Source organism: Oryx dammah, unplaced genomic scaffold, assembly GCF_014754425.2.
Source record: "Oryx dammah isolate SB20612 unplaced genomic scaffold, SCBI_Odam_1.1 HiC_scaffold_2, whole genome shotgun sequence".
NCBI classification, from domain to species: domain Eukaryota; kingdom Metazoa; phylum Chordata; class Mammalia; order Artiodactyla; family Bovidae; genus Oryx; species Oryx dammah.
Window position 1 is genome coordinate 171008285 of NW_024070186.1, and position 17890 is coordinate 171026174.

General features: G+C 40.8%; 1 protein-coding gene and 1 non-coding gene across 2 annotated transcripts in view; one reads left to right on the forward strand and one right to left on the reverse strand.

Annotated features, from left to right (window-relative positions):
• Nucleotides 1-17890, forward strand: part of BMERB1 (bMERB domain containing 1) — a 147356-nt gene that overhangs the window by 45819 nt on the left and 83647 nt on the right. The gene's annotated exons all lie outside the window — the stretch shown is intronic.
• On the reverse strand, nt 1504-1576 carry TRNAG-CCC. The gene has a single exon. It is a non-coding gene; the product is annotated as a tRNA-Gly (tRNA).

Sequence of the window (17890 nt, forward strand, 5' to 3'; positions counted from 1 at the left end):
GCTTCATTTCATTTATTTTAGTAAGTCATATTTTCATTTTCATTTGATTCTTTAAAAAAATTTTCCTTTGAGATTTCTTTGACTGAAAGACTTTATATGTATGTTGTTTAGTCTCCAAGTTTTGGGAGATTTTTGTTATATTCTGTCACTGATTCCTGGTTTGATTCCATTATGGTCAGAGAACATAATTTGTGTGATTTTAGTTCTTTTAAATTTAATATTTGTTTAGGGGACCAGGATATGTTCTGTCTTACCATTCCTTCAGTTCAGTTCAGTCGCTCAGTTGTGTCCAACTCTGCGACCCCCGTGGACTGCAGCACGCCAGGCTTCCCTGTCCAACACCAACTCCCAGAGCCTGCTCAAAGGATTCCTTGGGCATGTGGAAAGAAATGTGTGTTCTCCAGTTGTTCGGTGACGTGTTCCTTAGATATCAGTTGAATCAGTTAGTAGTGCTAGTCAATTATTTTATATCCTTGCTGATTTTCCGTCTAGTAGTTCTATCAGTTTCTGGCAGTGGAGTGTTGAAGTAATCAATTATAATTGTGAATTTTTAAAAATTGTGTATTTGTCTATTTATTCCTTCAGTTCTATCAGTCTGCTTCTGATTGGTGCATAAACGTGATAGCAGTGTGTTCTTGGTGGAGCAATCCTTTTATATTTATATAATGTCCCTCTTACAATGTTCTTTGTTCTGAAATCTACTTTATCTGGTATTAGTATAGCCACTCCTTCTTTTGTTAATGTTTGTATATCTTTTTCTGTGTACTTTCAGTCTACCAATATTATTATATTTGAAGTGAGTTTCTTATAGATAGGACTTCCCTGGTGGTTCAGGCGGTAAAGAATCCACCTGCCATGCAGGAGACAATCCCTGGTTTGGGAAGATCCCCTGGAGAAGGGAATGGCTACCCAGTCTAGTATTCTTGCCTGGAAAATTCCGTGGACAGAGGAGCCTGGTGGGCTACAGTCCATGGGGTCGCAAAGAGTCAGACACAATTAAGCGACTATCACTTTCACTTTTTCTTTTAGATCTCGTACCATTGGATCGTTATTTTCTATCCACTCTGCCAAGCTTTGTCCTTTAGTTGATATATTTAGACTGTTTACATTTAAGTTAATTATGGATGTGTTAGGGCTTAAATCTGCACCCAGTTCTACTGGTAATCATTATATACTTCACTATCATGCACTGGTAAGTTAAAAACAGGCACCAGTTATACTTAAGAATGTTTGATGAAGCAATAAGAATTATTAATTTTATCTGCTCTTGACTCTTGTGTACGTCTTTTACTTTTATTTTTTCATTTTTAGTTTCTTTATTAGTTATTTAAAATATTCATGTGTTTGCAAAGTCAAAACCTCAATCAAAGTACAGCAGAAAAGTTTAGCTTTCATTCCTGTCTCTTCTCCTCCATTTCCTCTCCCATCAGTACATTTTTAGAAAATATTATTTCCTTGTTTATTTGGCTGTGCTGGGTCTTAGTTGTGGCATATGAGATCTAGTTCCCTGACCGGGGAATGAACCCGGGCCCCCTGCATTGGGAATGCAAAGTCTTAGCCACTGGACCACCAGAGAAGTCCCAGTAAATACTTAAAACTGGATTTTGACTTCTTCTTTTTTTTCTTTTTAAAAAGCAAATATATATATTCTAGTATTTCCCATTTAAAAAATATTCTGGATTACAGAATGGGAAGTACACAGAAGCCTTTTTTTCTCATAGAACATAATTTTTACTTGAAAGAATAAATGTGTTTTCTACTGTCATTTTTTCAGGCTTGAGTGTTTGTCAGATTCTCAAAAATGAGTGAAGAGAGCCTGTCACTTCAAAGAAAACAACTGACAGTATCTGTTGCCAGTGATACAACTTGAGCTTTCAGTAGATGATTAGGATTTTGGAAAACTTGCATCTGTTACCATGAATTTGACAACTTCCCAATATAACACTTTTCTGGTGACATTGGTAGTAATGTAAATTAATGTAATTTTTGTGATAAAACATGCCAGCATTTGGAAGATTAGCCTAACTCAATGAACCCGTATTTTCTAAATGACCAATATATGATATTACAAAATCATGTTTGGTTAAAAGATCTTTTCAAATGTTAGCCCAATGGATTTTTAATGAAACAGTATAAAAAGTTCACTGATAAAGTTTTAGGCTCCATATTGCAACATTATGGCTTACCTTGAAAAATCTACTCCATCTTGAGTTTGGGTATAGTTAAAAATAAGAAATTCACAATAATAATCTGAAAAGGCTATTCAAATCCTCCTCTTTTTGCTAACCATGTATCTGTGTGAGGCTGGATCTTCTTTCTATACTCCAACCAAAAGAATATATCATAATAGACTGAATGTAGACCCAGATATAAAAATCCAGCCAGATATTAGATTTGCAAAAATATAAAACAATGGCACTGACTGATGGTATTTTTTTGGAAAAGAGTTTTTTCATTGAAAATATGTTATTTATGTTATGTATAGCAATTATAGAATTGCTATAAATTATAGAATTTATAGCAATTATTTTTAAATGAAATAGTAAATATTTCTGAAATTTCTCAGGTTTAATTTATTATACAGTAAATATTGATAGGTACAGTATAAACAGAAGCTATATGGATTCCCAATAATTTTCAGAAAATTCGCAAGAACTGTTGATATATAGGGGCTTTTCAGGTGGCCCTAGTGGTAAAGAACCTGCTTGTCAATTCAGGAGACACAAGAGACCCAGGTTTGATCCCTGGGTTGGGAAGATCTCCTAGAGGAGGGCATGGCAATCCACTCCAGTGTTCTTTCCTGGAGAATCCCATGGACAGAGGAGTCTGGTGGGCTGCTTACAGTCCATGGGTCACAAGCAATGGGACATGACCGAAGTGACTTAATGTGCACACACATTGATACATAGCATGAAATAGCTATCTAATTTTACTTTTTCCACATGACAAGTTTCCCCAGTACTAGGGAATAGTCTCCCCTGTCTCCGCAGATTTGTAATGTAACCTCCTGCCTGTAGCGCATTTCCATATACATACAGATCTGTTCCTAGACTTCCTTTTTCTGTTACAGCTTTCTATTTGTCCATCCTTATGTCAATTCCACTCTGTCTTAATTACTACTGCACAATATTATTTTGCTATCCGGGGAGAATTGACATTTATGATACAAGTCTTCCCATCCATAGTCATGGTATGTATTCCCATTTATTTGGATCTTCTCTTTATGTCCTTCAATAAAGTTTTATTATTTTCTCTGCAAAAACTTCATATGTTTGTTAAAGTCATTCCTATATTTTGTTTTATTGGCTATTATAATTTTCAATTAATTTTATTGTAGTATAGAAATCTTACTGATTTTGAATGTTAATCTTGTAGCCAGAAGCTTTAACTTAAGTAGTTTATAGATACTCTTGAATTTTCTGTGTGGACAATCACAGAATCTGCAAATTAATACTGTTTGATTCTATTTCTTATTTTTCCTTGTCTTATTGCAGTGGCTCACTCCGTAGGTATACTGGTAACAGTGGTGATGTTGCATTTTGTTAAATGCCATGACCTACTGAATTAGGATTTCTGGTGATGGAGAAGAGTGCTTGTTATAGGTTAAGGTTATCTAATATGGTGGATAAGTAGTCTGTATGTGGCTAAGAGCATGGCTTTTAGAGTCGAATGATCTGAGTTCATGTTGTTGTTCTTTTTCTAACTGGGACCTTGGCAGTCACTTAACTTCTTACAGTCTTAATTACTTCATCTGTAAAATCAAAATAAAAATAGGGACTTATCATATTACTCTACAGATTATATGAAACAAACATTAGTTTGTGCTTTGAAATCATATATGATTGGACCACAACCTGCTTCTTACTTGGGCGGTGGTAGAGTTTTGTCAAGGCTATGCAGTGCTTTTCACTGCGCTTTCCTTCAGGTCAACCACACAGGTATCTCTTCTGTCTTACGTTGAAGTTCAAGATAGAGAGCATGCCCATTCTATAAATATTAATCTCTTTGTAGAGGCCCCTTGAAAGGAAGAAAAGTATCAGGATTAAAGCAAACTTAAAATACCTTTCCCCAATCACCTACTACAATTATTTGTTAAATCTTAAAAAGTCAGCCCCAACATGAAAGGCCGAACTTGGAAATTCATTTGACCTTTTGAAAAGGCACGTTGGCAATATTTAGCAATAGCTTAAATACCCAGTCCTTTGATCTGGGTATTTCACTTTTAGAAATCTGTGTTATGCAAATATTTGCACAAATGCATGAAGTTCTCTGTAACAGAATTTCATTACAGCATTGTGTCTAGTAATGAAAATTTATATCTATTCCCAGTGGTTGGTTACCTCTGGAGAGAGAGGTGGGGCTGAAGGAGAGGTGTTGGAGAAACTTTTTGCTTTTTTTTTAACATAGTTCTAGATTATTTGAATTTTCTACAGTGAGTATTAATTCGCATATTGCTTGTGTAATTATGCAATATCATCAAGACCCTGAAACAGATCTTCTGTGAAAGTCAGAAACATTTCTTTGCAGGATACAATGCAGCACCATTAGTTTGGCAAGATGCCTGCAATTCCCCAGTCTGCACCAAGGGCAGAGTGATCTTGAGTAAGAACCAGTCTTAAGAGAAGGAGAAAAGGAACTCAGGTCCCAATCATAGGGACCATCCAGAGGTGTGGGATGGTGCTAAGGCAGCATCTTCTGTCTCTAAGGGAAAAAGTCTCTACCTAGCATATAGGTTAACTTGGGAGCCTTGATATGAATGCCTGAAATAGGACCCCAAGAGGTGAGCAGAGATGCTGTTCCTGCTGCCAGGGCTGGGAGTAGAGAGAAAGAAAACATTTTTGAATCTCATCAACCTCTATTGATTGGTTGGTAGCCTCTGGAAGAGGAGCCGGGTGGGGAAGGCTGAACCTGGTGTGTTAAGAAGCTGCTTACATAATTTGAAAGGATGCATGCTTTGTTGTGTTCGTTGCAGCACTGTTTACAATAGCCAAGACAGGAAAGCAACCTAAATGCCCATCGACAGATAAATGAATAAAGAAGATGTGGTACATATGCACAATGGAATATTACTCAGCCATAAAAAGAATGAAATAATGCCATTTGCAGCAACATGGATGGCCCTAGACATTATCAAGTTAAGTGAAGTAAATCAAGGACAAATATATGATATTACTTATATGTGGAATCTAAAAAAAATAATACAAATGAACTTGTTTATAAAGTAGAAACTGATTCATAGACTTCAAAAGCAAATTTATAGTTACCAAAGGAGAAAGGTTGGGTAGAGGGATAAATTGGGAGATTGGGATTGACATATGCACACTGCTCTATGTAAAACAGATAACTGACAAAGATCTACTGTATAGCACACGGAACTCTACTCAATATTCTACAATAACCGATATGGGAAAATAATGGATATGTGTTTACGTATAGATGAATCACTCTGCTGTACACCTGAAACTAACACAGTGTTAAGAAAGAGAGAGAAAGAAGCTGGTTACTTTCCACGAAGAGCAGCATGGATCGGAGGCCAGCTCATATTTCAAGGGCAGCAGAGGAAACAGCCCATGACTCACCACTCCCTCCAGTTTCACACCTGGAGGAGGATACCGCTGACAGGGAGCGAAGGGAGACAACTCCCAGGGGCTGTGATGTAGGAGTCCCCTATGTTTTGAAAAAACTAAAAAAAAAAACCCAAACAAAAAACAGGTTCTGCAGGCTTTAAAAATAGCCTGCATTTCTAGTTACAAAATTAATACATGTACATCATAATAATAATAATTTTACTGAGCATTTGTCCCATACCAGATAACATGCTTTAAGATTTATATGCAATATCTCACTTGGTATTTATAACAAATTGAGAAGAGAGGTCCTCAAATTATTTTTTTCATTTTATAGACATGGAAAAATTATCATCACTGGCTCAGTGGGCATGAGTTTGAGCAAGCTCTTGGAGATGGTGAAGGACAGGGAGGCCTATTGTACTGCAGTCCATGGGGTCACAAAGAGTCTGACACGACTGAGCAACTTAACAAACAAACAAATACACACACATATATGTGTATATATGCATACATATATGGGCTTCCTTAGTGGCTCAGATGGTAAAGAATCTGCCTGCCATGCAGGACACCTGGGTTTGATCCCTGGGTGAGGAAGATCCCCTGGAGAAGGGAATGGCTACCTACTCCAGTATTGTTGCCTGGAGAATTCCACAGACAGAGGAGCCTGGCTGGCTACAGTCCATGGGGTCCCACAGAGTTGGACATGGCTGAGCCACTAACACTTTGACTTCACTTTCACATACATATATAGGTAGGAAAAACTCATACACGTTACTACCTTTCAAAGAAAATCAACAGTGTGATGCATGTTTTTCTAGTAAGTTTTCCATATATTTTTTCCAATGCAACTGATACCTATTTATTTTTTCATTTCTTTCCTTTTTAGCATTATACTGTGTTTGCATCCTCGACTTATCAAATGTTCTTCAATAACTTAATTTTAACCAGCCCCTACAGAGCTGAACATCTGACATTGCCAATATTTCACTGTTATAAGAATGTTGTCATGAGTATATATCCTAGTGGGCTAACATCTGACTATTCTTTTGTGAAGACCATAGAAGGTCTTTATTTAAAAACTGTGATACACCTGAAATATATGAGTTTCAGGTGTTCAACACAGTGGGTTGATATTTGTATATATTGATTGCTAAATGATCACTACCAGAAATCTAGTTAACTTCTATCACCACACTGTTATACATTTTTTCCTTACAAGTGAGAACTTGTAAGATATATGCTCTTCAGTTCAGTTCAGTTCAGTCGCTCAGTCGTGTCCGACTCTTTGTGACCCATGAATCACAGCACGCCAGGCCTCTCTGTCCATCACCAACTCCCAGAGTTCACTCAAACTCATGTCCATCGAGTCGGTGATGCCATCCAGCCATCTCATCCTCCGTCATCCCCTTCTCTTCCTGCCCCCCATCCCTCCCAGCATCAGAGTCTTTTCCAATGAGTCAACCCTTCGCAAGAGGTGGCCAAAGTATTGGAGTTTCAGCTTCAGCATCAGTCCTTCCAAAGAACACCCAGGACTGATCTCCTTCAGAATGGACTGGTTGGATCTCCTTGCAGTCTAAGGGACTCTCAAGAGTCTTCTCCAACACCACAGTTCAAAAGCATCAATTCTTCGGTGCTCAGCTTTCTTCACAGTCCACCTCTCATATCCATACATGACCACTGGAAAAACCATAGCCTTGACTAAATGGACCTTAGTTGGCAAAGTAATGTCTCTGCTTTTGAATATGCTGTCTAGGTTGGTCCTAGACACTTCCAAGGAGTAAGTGTCTTTTAATTTCATGGCTGCGATCACCATCTGCAGTGATTTATGCTCTTGGCAACTTTCAAGTATGCAATCCAGCACTATTAGCAATGTTCACTATGTGGTACATTGCATCCCCAGGACTTATTTATTTTCTAAGTGGAAGTTTGTACTTTTGACCACTTTCACTCATTTTATCCTCCTCCCACCCAAATTTTTCTAATTTATTTGAGAGTCTATGCTCTTCCCTCTTCTAGAGACACTTTAGCAGGGTTAAGAGCAGACTAATACAAGTTTGATTCCCAGCTCTCTGCTACTTACCACCTTTGCCTCCTTGAACAAGTCACTTCCTCTTTCTGAGCCTGGCTTTCCCGTCTGTGAGCAGGGCTGATGTAACATTTGCTGACAATTTAATGATCCAGTAGCCTTTTACTAGACCTCGAAAATCTCCTTCACCTTCTTCTGCCTCCCAGTCTCCACAGGACAAGACCCACCCCATCCTTCATGGTCTAGTTCCAAAGCCACCCCTGCTGTGAAGTCTTTGGTATCTTTTGGGCTAGAATTATGTTCTTGATTTTTTAAATTGACATAAAATTCACATAAAATTAGCCATTTAAAAAACTGAAGTATGGTTGATTTACAGTGTTGATTTCTGCTATACAGCAAAGTAGTTCAGAAAATTAACCATCTTATTTATTTAAGATGTGTTTTTATTTTTTAGTTTATTTATTTTTATGTTTTAGTTTATTAAATTAATATTAAATATAAAATTACTTAATTTATATATTTATATTTATTTAATTTATATATTTAGTGTATTTATTAAATGTGTAAAATAAGTTAAGATTTATTTAAGATGTGGCACACTTTTGACTGTGCCACTCAGCCTGTGAAATCTTAGTTCCCCAACCAGGGATGAGCCAGCAACCCCTGCATTGGCAGCACAGAGTCTTAACCACTGGACCACTGGAGAAGTCCCAGAAAATTAACCATTTAAAAATGTTTATCCCACTGCTGGGCATACACACCAAGGAAACCAGAAATGAAAAAGACACTTGTACCCCAATGTTCATCGAAGCACTGTTTACAATAGCCAGGACATGGAAGCAACCTAGATGTCCATCGGCAGACAATTGGATAAGAAATCTGTAGTACATATACACAATAGAATACTACTCAGCTATTAAAAAGAATGCATTTGAATCAGTTCTAATGAGGTAGATTAAACTGGAGCCTGCTATACAGAGTGAAGTAAGTCAGAAACAAAAACACCAATACAGTATATTAGTGCATGGCTTAAAGCTCAACATTCAGAAAATGAAAATCATAGCATCTGGTCCCATTACTTCATGGGAAATAGATGGGGAAACAGTGGAAACTGTCAGACTTTATCTTTTTGGGGCTCCAAAATCACTGCAGATGGTGACTGCAGCCATGAAATTAAAAGACGCTTACTCCTTGGAAGAAAAGTTATGACCAGCCTAGATAGCATATTCAAAAGCAGAGACATTACTTTGCCAACTAAGGTCCATTTAGTCAAGGCTATGGTTTTTCCAGGGGTCATGTATGGATGCAAGAGTTAGACTATGAAGAAAGCTGAGCACTGAAGAATTGATGCTTTTGAACTGTGGTGTTGGAGAAGACTCTTGAGAGTCCTTTGAACTGCAAGGAGATCCAACCAGTCCATTCTAAAGGAGATCAGCCCTGGGTGTTCATTGGAAGGACTGATGCTGAAGCTGAAACTCCAGTACTTTGGCCACCTCATGTGAAGGGTTGACTCATTGGAAAAGACTGTGATGCTGGGAGGGATTGGGGGCAGGAGGAGAAGGTGACAACAGAGGATGAGATGGCTGGATGGCATCACCGACTCGATGGACGTGAGTTTGAGTGAATTCCAGGAGATGGTGATGGACAGGGAGGCCTGGCGTGCTGCAATTCATGGGGTCGCAAAGAGTCGGACATGACTGAGTGACTGAACTGAACTGAACTGATGGAATTTAGAAAGATGGTGACCCTATATGCGAGACAGCAAAAGAGACACAGATGTAAAGAACAGACTTTTGGACTCTGTGGGAGAAGGTGAGGGTGGGATGATTTGAGAGAATAGCATTGAAATTGTATATTATCATATGTGAAATACATTGCCAGTCCAGGTTCATTTGATGCATGAGACAGGATGCTCAGGGCCGATGCACTGGGATGATCCTGAGGGATGGGATGGGGAGGGAGGGAGGAGGGGGGCCCAGGATGGTAAACACATGTACACCCATGGCTGATTCATGTGAATCATGAATGTATGGCAATGTATGGCAAAAACCACTACAATATTGTAAAGTAGCCTCCAATTAAAATAAATTATTAAAAAAATAAAATGTATTATTCAGTGGTATTTAGTATATTCATAATGTCTGCAACCGTTGCCTCTAATTAGTTCCAAAACATTTTTGTCACCTGAAACCCACACCCATTCAGCAGTCACCCACCCCTCCCCCAACCCCTAGAATAATCTTTCTGTCTCTGTGGATTTACGTGTTCTCTATATTTCATATGAATGGAGCCATACGCTATGTGGCCTCTGTGTCTAGCTTCTTTCACCATGTTTACTTTTAGACGACTAAAATATTTTTTCTACATGCGTTCTCTCTCTTGTCTCATAAATTTCTCCCTCTCCCATGGGCTTCAAAGCCCCTCTACTCCAGGACACTCTCTTGTTTATTCTGCAGTCCTCCCACATCCAGCAGTGGCCTTGCCCAAAGGAAGCCCTGAACACACTTTGGCTGAACTGAATGGAAACTGTAGCCCTGAGTGTGTTCCCCTGGCCCACCTGCTGAAGAATCCAAGAACCGAGACTTCCCTGGCAATCTAATGGTTAAGACTCCATGCTTCCACTGCAGGGGGCACATCCATCCCTGGTCTGGAAACTGAGATCCCTCCTGCCACGAGGCCAACAATTAAATCAAGGAAAAGAATTGAAGGAATGCCGGGGTCCAGCCCCGGTGGATCTAGGGAATTCAAAGGGGAGACGGAGTTGGCAACGAAAAACTTATTTGTTTAGAAATATAAAGAAAGATTAGGAAAGAATAATGTAGTAGGAAAATTAGTGAAGAAAAGATGCTGAATAACTTGGTTTACGTGGAAAACTAATAAAGTTCCAAGACAAGGAACTTGTACCGTCTACGTTAGGCCGCTGGCGCCTGCTTGAATAGTGGAGGGTGCCCCGCCTTGGGCTCCCTCTCGCGTGGGTCTTAGAAGCCAGGGCAAGTAAGTAGACATGGTGAGCCTCCACACTCCAGATGGGCATTCAGCCAGAAAAGAAGAGAAGGAGAAAAGACCACACAAGGGAAACCAGTCTTTCCAGTGACTGGTCCATCCTTTATTGTTTGGGAAAGCTTTTTATACTTTTGGTTGTACATAGAGATCAATGGATAATACAAAGTTATGCAGCGTCAGCAGCCCTGTTATTGAAACCAGGCTTTCTCTCTGCATACCTAGCTGTATACACAAGTATTAGGTGATTTACATCATCTTCTGGCCAGGAGGCCTATTAGCATTTTACAGCCCTTTTCTGATAAGGGTCTGTCAACCAGAAAAACTTATTTGCCTTAAAAGTGTGTTCTTTCTAAAGTCTGGTAACACTCTCAGAAAGCACTAATTAAGGTTACATTCTTACATAGCAAGGACGCAACAATTTATAACAAGGAAAGAGGAGTACAGTGATTTATAACAAAGAGAAAGTTCACTAACTCAAAAGTCTAGTGTTGCTAACATCAACACTACTATATTCCTTTTTCTATATCCCAATTACATTGATTAATATCCTCCAGGTGCCTAAAAGATAAAGAATATGGAGGCCTGGCAGCAGTCATTGACTCAACAGTGAAACCCATCACCAATATAATTTTTAGCTCTTTAGAAAAGGCTTTGCATCTTTAAGATGCTTTAAGCTTCATGCCTCTCACGGTTGAGGGGCTGTAAACAATCACAAGTTGTAAAAGTCTCCAACTGTCAGGCAAGTTAGAGAGCCATCAGAGGGGTTTGAGCTGAAACACTCCTTTTATATGCAGGAGACTGTCAATTGGACCTCTAAGTTAACTTTTTCCAGAGAAAGATGGTGAGGAATAGCCCCCTGTTAATGTCAGAGGAGTTGGTAAGAGCATAATGCAGTAAGGCAGGCAGACTCTGGTTTTGGAGGTAGATGTTCGAGAAAAATTCAGCGAGGTTCCCTCAAGGCCCGACTCGCCTTTGCCTGTCGGACCCATTAACCTCATGATCTTTGCCACGGGCGGGACTTCTCATGCTGGCTCCCAGCATCAGACACAGGCAAAGGACAAATCGTCATTCCCTGAAGTTAATCCTGAGTGACCTGGGCGGCTTTGCCAACCCCTGCACAATCCCGCTGGAGTACTCTTAGAACAAACACCCAGAAAATAACTTCAGTATCCCAGCTGAGACATAGTTAAAGATGATCTGTGGGCAAGGTAGAGATCCTTGTCCTAACAGGCTTCCCCTTTCTGGCTCGTGTTCTTTCTATGGCTCCCAATTGCCTTCACCTTGGTTACTGCATGAAGAGTGGATTGTTGGGGGTTACGAGTGAAACCATGGTGGCTCTAGAAATTGTTCAGATGATGGGCTGCAGCTGAGTCATGAGATGGCAGGCAGTGGATGGTTTTGGAATATGATTTAGAAGTACAGGCACACCTTGGAGATACTGCAGTTTGGGCTCCAGACCAATAAAGTGAGTTTTTTGTTTCCCAGTGCATATCAAGATTATGTTGACATTATACTCTAGCCTGTGAGGGCTTCTTCAGTGGCCCAGATGGTAAAGAGCCCGCCTGCAATGTCAGCGACCTGGGTTCAATCCCTGGGTTAGGAAGATCCCCTGGAGGAGAACATGGCAACCCACTCCAGTATTCTTGCCTGGAGAATCCCCACGGACAGAGGAGCCTGGGCTACAGTCGATAGGGTTGCAAAGAGTCAGACATGACTGAGCGACTGAGCACACAACGGCAGGCATAGTCTGTGCACTGTGCAGTAGCATTACGTCTAAGAAGCAATACCCGTGTCATTGTTCAGAAGCCCAGTTGTGTCCAACTCTTTGCAACCTCATGGACTGCAGCAGGCTAGGCCTCCCTCACCATCCCCTGAAGTTTGCCCAAGTTCATGTCCATTGCATTAGTGATGCCATCCAGCCATCTTATCCTCTGATGCCCTCGTCTCCTGCCTTCAGTCTTTCTCGATATCAGGGACTTTTCCAATGAGTTGGCTGTTGGCATCAGACGAGCAAAATACTGGACCTTCAGCTTTAGCATCAATCCTTCCAATGAGTATTGAGGGTTGATTTTAATCTCATGATTCCAACTTGGCTAATTTGCCCAGAACTGAATGATTACTATGGCAGGAGAGAGGGTAAGGGGTGTAGGTGGAATATTGTGGTTGGCCAGGTTCTGGATCACATGCCCAGTCCCCCAGATGGAAATCAAAACACAGATGCTGGCTGGGGAAGGAACAGACGTAATTCAGAGGCCACTGAATTCAAGGTCAGAGGCTTAATTTTGACCTTGCCATCGGTTAGCAAATCTCATGTTGCCCATCTATAAAGGGAATCATCACACCCATTCAAATACCAATTACTACCATCCTAGGAAGCCATCACTTTCATTTTTATCTCACTTGCTTAATCTTCTCAGAGAAGCATTTGGATTTTCTCCGAACCACTTCTACCTTCAGAAATGTGACTTATGAGGAAATTAGGCAACTGCCTTTTACTTTCACCCCAGTCATTGGCACAATGGTAAAGAATCCTCCTGCCAGTCCAGGAAGCTGAAAGAGAAGTGGGTTCAATCCCTAGGTCCGGAAGATCCCCTGGAGGAGGAAATGGCAGCCCACTCCGGTAACCTTGTCTGGAGAATTCCATGGACACAGGAGCCTGGCGGGCTACAGTCCATAGGGTCACAAAGAGTAGGACACAACTGAGTGAGCATGATGAAGATGAGTCATTTCAGCAACTGGTTTTGAGACACTGTTTATCTCCCTCCTGCAGCTTAATCCCAGGTAAAACTGCCATTTCAAGCAGTTTCATTGGAGGGAGATGGAGAAGAGTACATCTTTTCAGAGAAAAAAAAGAAGACACAGAAAATAAGAAAAAGTAAACTGAAGCCCCAAACCAATTTGTTGACTCCCCGCCTGTCCAATATAGCATTTTAGGCATCTTCAGCTAGTCCTTCCGCCTACAAAGCAGTGATTCCTGGGAGCTGGCCTAGTTAGTGCACAACTAAGGAAATAATTAGAAATCTAGCAAACCCATTATTTCAGAGGCCCATGCTGATGATTCAGAGAATATGAAAACTGGAAGAGTGTTTTTCCCTTCATTGGGGTACGTTTGAGGATTCTTTTGGTTGTAGGTAATTGAAACTCATTCAGTTAGCCAAAGGGGAATATTATTTAAGGATCCTGGGTTAGGATTCTGGTATTAGGATTCTCCAGAGGAACTCATTAGGAAATATATGTTAAAAAAAAAAAAAAGGGAGTTGTAAAGAATTGGTTCGTGTGATTATGGAAGCTGAGAATTCTCACGATCTGCCATCTGCAAGCTGGAGACTCAAGAAAGCCAGTCTGAGTGTGGAGGAAACCTCAGAACCTAGGAAGCCGATGATACAAATACCAGTCAGAGGACAGGAGACTATGCGAGGAGACGTCCCAGCTCAATCAGTGAAGCAGGGAAAAAAGAGGTGAGCTCGTCTTTTCTTCTGCCTTTTCTTCTATTCAGGTCTTTCAGGAGCTGAATCCTGCCAGTCCTCATGGGGAAGGCAATCTACTTTACTGAGTCCACCCATTCAAATGCTAATCTCATCCAGAAACACCCTCACAGACACACCCAGAAATAATGTTTAATCAGGGCACAGTGGCCCACTCAAGTTGACACTAAAATTAACCATCACGGGGGTGCCTCACAAAACCCAGGGTGGAGAAGTGCTGGAATTCAGGAAGGGACTGGATTGTGTTGTGAATCAGGGAGCTCCCTTCCTCCATGTCCGTTTTTCTTTATGTCTCTCTCATTTGTCTCACACTGCAGAGGGGCTTTTTCTGGGTTTCGGAACTTGTGGCAAAAAACTTATGTTGTTGTTGTTTTAATATTTATTTATTTGGCTGCTCTGTTTCTTAGTTGTGGCCTATGGGATGGGAGCTCGGAGTCTTAGCCACTGGACCACCAGGGAAATCCCTACCAGGCTTCTGTTTTAAGACAGCAGTTAGATTGAGGCTGGAATCATAATCTCAGTACTAAAGTCTCACAGAAGGAGCCTATTGGTCCATGTGGGTCAGATGTCCACACCTGGGCCAATCAGATGTGGGAAAGTGGAGAGGGGCGGGCCTTACATTCTTTGAACATGACCATGTGGACGGCTCAGAGAAAAGACATTTTTCAGATAAGCTGGAATTCTAAGAAGTTAAGAAAGAAAAGTGTGTGCTGCATTGTGCTACTAATTAAACTTCAGACTGTAGTGTGTTGAAAAATTAATCAATAGTCAATCTAAGAAAAGGTGGGAAGTTTTACTGGAGCCAACCTGAGGGTGATAACCTGAGAGACAGTCTTTTAGAAAGCTTTGAGGACACTTTACTGACGGTTTACACAATCCAGATCTACATGAGCAAAGTGAGCAGCAGGTCGTGGGTCATCAGGGCCCTTACAAGATAAAGAAGGGAGTTTGTCTCCCAAGGAGGTCTGATTAGTGCAGATGGACAACAAACACTAAAGCGTAGGGAGCAGGCCCAAATGGGCAGAGAATAATTTTATGTTTAAATTTTCTTATCTTTCCATAAAATGTGACTTTTGTCTCATCAGGTGAAATTTTAGTTCCCCATTCCCCAATCAAGAGATTGAACCTGGGCACCAGCAGTGAAAGCGCTGAGTCCTAAGCACTGCAGGGCCCGGGAAATCCCCACCTCATCTCTTTTAAATAAAGCTGAGATTGGGACTTCCCTGTCCAGTGGTTAAAAAATCTGCCTTGCAGTGCAGGGGACATGGGTTTGATTCCCGGTTGGGGAACTAAGATCCCACATGCTGCAGAGCCACTAAGCCTGCGCCCTGCAACTACTGAAGCCTTTGAGCTCTGGAACCTGTGCTCTGCAAGAAGAGAGCCAGCATTGTGAGGGATCTCACAACGAAAGACCCCTCACAATGAAAATGGAGACGCTGCATGCTGCAACTAAGACCGAACGCAGCCAAATAAATCAATATTTTTAAATGTGTCTTTAAATAAAGCTGAGATAGTCTACCCCACAGTGTAGTCCAATTTAGGGGACCAGTTTATAGCGGTTTGAATCCTGGCCCCAGTATTTGTTGGCTGTGTGACTGTAGGCAAATTACTCAACTTGCCTCTGTGGCTTGGTTTATTTATCTGCCAAATAGGTAGAATAATAGTATCTACCCTGTACAGTGGTTGGGACCATTAACTGTGTGAATGTAAGTAAAATGTTCAGACTCTGCCTGGAAAATAGTAAAGGTTTAATAAATAATAGCTATTGTTCTTACTCTAAAGTTCATTTCAGTTATGGCTTATATTAGTTCTTGGATTATTCAAAAAAATCAAAGTTGCTAGAAATAGATTTTTCACAGTTATGGGAAAATAATCATTACTGAAATTGAATATATATTGCCTTTGGGATTATTTTTTGAGTTCTGAATAGTACTTCTGGTTTATAACCTTAACATGGAGTTTCTTCTAAACAAGTTTCTGTAAATAATTAGCAATTCTTTTCCTCATTTTTTTACTTGGCAAGAAAAGCCAATCTTTTGAACATGTTTCTCTGCATAAGTTTGAAACTTAAACCTCTTTCTTAATAGCCTAGTTTATAAAAGGCAAGTTACAGAATCTCTTTTGTCTAAAGGATCTTTTAGGACAGAGGTCTGCAAACCTTCTCTTAACAGGCTAGTAGTAAATATTTTTGTCTTTGAAGCCAGATGGTCTCTATTCCAACCATTCAGCTCTGTTGTAGTGTGAAAGCAGCCGTAGATAATACATAAACAAATGGAAATGGCTTCATTCCAATAAAGCTTTATTTAGGGACACTGAAATGTGAATTTTGTGTAATTTTCATGTCACAAACTATTTGTTTTCTTTTGATTTTTTTTCCTCATATTAAAAAAAAAATGTAAAAACCATCCTTAGCTCACAGGCTGTACAAATACAGTGGTGGGCTGGATTTGGTCCTTAGGCTGTAGTTTGCGACCCCTGACCTAGGAAACAGTTGTGTTGGCATTTTTTACTATGGACAAGGGGAAACATAAGGACTGCCCTGGATCCACAGCCCTTTTACTACTGCAGTATTTTCACCCTCTGCTGCTCCTTCTTACACATTTCTCTTAGAAGATGTGGAGTATTTGTGTGACTGTCTTGGTTATATGCAACAGAAAACTCAAACTGCTTAAGCAAAAAGAGGATGCACCGGGTTCTGTTCCTCCAGGAGAAGCTGATCCAGGGCTCCTCTGTCTCTCTCCATCTCTTGGCTCTTCTTCCTTCCGTGAAGATTTGCTCTCAGGATCCATGTGATGACTGGGCCGTGGCCAGCAGAAACCACATCGAGTTTCTCCTCCTTCAAGAGTTCACACAAAAGCTTGGGACCTGATTACTGTGATTTGTTATGAAGCTTTGTGTCCATCTGAACCAGCGCCATGCCTGGGGGAACAGATCACCACCCCCAGGCAGGGTCAGCCCCAAGAATCCCCAAGACCCAGGATTATTACCTGCATCAGATTCCCAACTGAAATGGGAGTCCACTTACCAAGGAAAGGTGACTGGGTGCTGGGAGGCAAAAATCAACAAATGTCCACTTCCCACTGGGGATATCACAATATGACATTTAGAATTGAAACGCCTTGAACAAAGTGTGTGGGCAAGCTGTGCGGAGCAGGAAATTGCTCCTCACACCCCGTCTTTTGAAAAGGATGCCTGCCTTTCCTTTGGCAGATTCTCTCTGCAGGTTCCAGCTAATCCTGGAACAGACTTTCTAGGCTTGACAAACCCAAAGCTACTGAATGCTTTAGATTTCATTTTCTGTGCAATCAGGTGGTCTAGACTCTCAGCACTTAGTTGATTGAGATTCTGTTTCGGGGAAGCAGTGATATGAATATCTAATGTCCTGGCTTAGCCACTCACTCGTCTCAGTAAAAGCAGACAGTGCCACACTCTCTAACCAAGCTCAAAATAGCTGTTTCCTGACGTGGGCTCTTGGTGACTCACGGTGGAGTTTTCCAGTCTTGGGGGTATTGATGACTGTTTCCTCTGCTCCTTTCCACACCACAGAGTCTAATTTTTCCTACCTTTCCCCAAATATCATTTGTCACATCCAGGTTATCCCTTGGGACAACTTCATTCTGATCTTGTTTTTCTTTTTCCCTCAGCAACCCACTCCAGATTCAGCATCTTTTTTCCCTCTCTATTGCCAGACAAGTGTGTGGCCCTCAGTTACTTGCACCCAATTTGGAGGTGCCAACAAGTGTTGGAAAGGGAAAAAAATCGTTTGCCTCTGCCCATCTCAGACTCCCTGGCTGCAGCCCTGTAAA